The 2,962-nt window shown below is 32.7% G+C and overlaps 1 long non-coding RNA gene across 22 annotated transcripts in view; it reads left to right on the forward strand.

The window, feature by feature from the left end:
• The window catches only part of LOC106474245, a 45,604-nt gene that overhangs the window by 10,452 nt on the left and 32,190 nt on the right, over positions 1-2,962 (forward strand). For 16 of the 22 annotated variants that reach the window (XR_002613897.1, XR_002613899.1, XR_002613901.1 and 13 more), the window contains one exon: positions 853-944. The exons of 4 other annotated variants lie outside the window; for them this stretch is intronic. This is a non-coding gene — a long non-coding RNA (uncharacterized LOC106474245). The remainder of the gene's footprint in view (positions 1-852; positions 945-2,962) is intronic. 2 more of the 22 variants (XR_002613894.1, XR_002613895.1) reach the window with 1 other exon arrangement.

Raw genomic sequence — 2,962 nt, forward strand, 5'->3', positions numbered from 1 at the left:
AATTTCGCAGTTCTGTTTTCAATGACTAGATCGAGGCTCTAATGAGAGCTAGGATATTTATTGTTATTTTCTATACAAGACAAGAAGACCCATATTTAAATCCTGGCTCTTGGTACCACGTACAGTCCTTCTGAGAACTAGCGTGATGACAGCTGCAGATTAACAACAGAAAGATGGGACATAATAATTAAGAAATACTAAGATATTAGTAACTTGATGGAGTACGTAAATTCATGATTAATGAAAGGTTATCTTAAGACATGAAAAGTTGCTTCTCTTATATGTAATTGTAAAAATGCCCATAAAAATTGCAAAACACAAAATGTGAAACCACAACTTTGCATGTGGACTAAACAAGCCTTCATGCCAAATTTGGTGAAGGTCCATCAAAAAGAGGTGAAGTAGTGGTAAGAAATGCAAAAATGCCCATAAAAACAGCAAAATGCAAAACTGAAAATTGTATGTATCTCCCATGGACCTAATGAACCTTCATACCAATTTTGGTGAATATCCATCCACACCCTGTGAAGTAGTTATATGGTCATCAACAGAAAACAGACAGTACTATTATATTTATGAAGATTACACTTAGTCATTGATAATTCTAATTAGGTGATCACAGAGGCTAATATCCATAACAATGATTGAAATTCATTACCAGAACCTTAACACAATTATAAAACTGTCCTAATTCTATCAGAGATTAAATATTACAGTATGTAAAAGGTATCATATTTGGGGTGTTGATTTGGGCTGGTTGATTTGTTATTCTATTATTTTCTGAAATTCTACTTGTTCTATTTCAGCATTTTATTTCATATGAGGAATAAAAACTATTACAAAATGTATTAGCTTTTCAGGTCACAGTAGGCTTAGATCTGAGCTGTCTTACTGTTGTCTAGTGGTAGACTACCACTGAAGTGAGGATTAGGAAGAGATTGTTGGTAAGTTTTCTTTAATGGTTTCTTTCATAGTTTAATTTTGTTGATAGAATCATGTTTTACTATGACTTTTATATTGTTTACCAATCCAAAAATTGTAAATCTACACCAGTAATGTATAATTTAATAATGTTATTTTTATGGAAAAAGAAGAAATCTTAATATTACATCTTAACCATTTATGATACCTTAAAAATCAAAAGGTGTAGTGTGTCTGTCTTAGTTTTGGGTTACCTACAGGTAATACCATTTTTTAATTTATGAGAAGTGTTCCCCTGGTGGAACAGCAGTAAGTCTTCGGTTTTACAATGTTAACATCAGGGGTTCGATTCCCCTCGGTGGACACAGCATAGCCTGATGTGACTTTGCTATAAGAAAACACACATACATACAAGAAGTGCCATTAGAAATGCAGTTTATTGAATGTATTGTGTTGTTATAAATGTTACCCTGAACAGGCAAAAGATATATGTAGGATGTAATCATGCTGAACTCAAAAGCTTGAACAAGAAAAAACTTAGCCATTACTTTTGTGTATTACTGAATTTTTGAAGCAAGAACTGAAAATATTGTAGTTAATCAAAGTTCAAAGCAAAAAAAAAGTGGATAAGTAATACCAAGGTGCACACTCTTAATATAGTTGCCAAAATTTTAGGTGTCTAGGTTCTTTCCTCTCGGAGCTATGTGATTTTTTGTTAGTTTGCCTCATAAAAAGATGTGCACGAACATATGAGCATCCATGTGGATAAGTAGTACCCAGGTGCACACCCTCACGATCCAGTTAGTATGGGTGCAATATTTCAGGTTTCTAGGTTCTTCCCTCTTGGAACTATGGTGATCACATTTTTTTCTGTGTGGTTTTTCACATAAAATGATATGCATGCATGATCACACAGACACACGTGTCTGTCTGAGATTTCTATTTGTAATAAAAGGAACCACTTCTTTTCTGTGGTTTTTCTTTAGCTTGCCTCATTAAAAAAATGTGCATGCAAGCATACATGTGCACATTTCTATATCTTTTTTTTCACATAAAAAATGCGAATGCATACATGCATGTAGATAAGTCATAGTACCCAAGTGCAAACCCTCATGGTTTACTTAGTATGGAAGCAAAATTTCAGGTTTCTAGGTTCTTTGGTTTTGGTCCTACAGTAGGCACATATTCTTTCCTATGTGGTTTTTCCATCAGCTTGGCTCACAAAATGACCAAAATTATGCCCATGCATGTGGATAAGTAATAATACCCAGATGCACATTAGTGAATGTACCTGGTTTCGCTTGGTTATTAAGTTAATTTATTCTAGATGACTATGTTAGTAAGTGTATTCTGAACTCATTTTAGCATAAAAGTACAACCTATATAGTTTTGTTGCTCCTTTATGGGATTTGGCCTGTTTATAAAGTTATCCTTCCCTCTGATTTTAAACTTAAATAATAAGAAAAAAATAATAAAAAACAAATCTCTTTAATAAACAGAGCATCTAAATTAGAAAACGATAAATATTTTTTCAATTTTGTAGTTTATTCAATTCATTTTATACTTTCAGCACATAGCCTCTTAATAATAATATTAGGTTATACTTTTGTTGCTAAGCAACATGATATAAAAGCCATTGATGGAACAAATTGTTACCAAAACACATGACTTTTCTGTATATTGGAAGTTGTTATATAAGGAACCACTTCTTTTCCATTTGGTCTTTCGCTAGATTGCCTCATTAAAAAGATGCACACACACGCAATTGTATCTCTGTCTATGATTTATATCTATAATTTGTAATATAGGGAAGCATTCTTTTCTGTGTGTTTTTTCACTAGCTTGCCTCATTAAAAAGATGTGCACATGCATTCACGCTTGTGGATAACATAAGTAATAATTTTTCACTGTCTTTTTCATGAGTAAATGTGATGTTAAAGTGAATGTTGTTTATGTGTTATAGAAGTGAGTGTTGATGATTGTTGTTTTCAAATCTACAAAATACATTGTCAGCATATCTAAATCAATGCGTGGGGGGATG

Source organism: Limulus polyphemus, unplaced genomic scaffold (assembly GCF_000517525.1).
Source record: "Limulus polyphemus unplaced genomic scaffold, Limulus_polyphemus-2.1.2 Scaffold6988, whole genome shotgun sequence".
Taxonomy (NCBI): domain Eukaryota; kingdom Metazoa; phylum Arthropoda; class Merostomata; order Xiphosura; family Limulidae; genus Limulus; species Limulus polyphemus.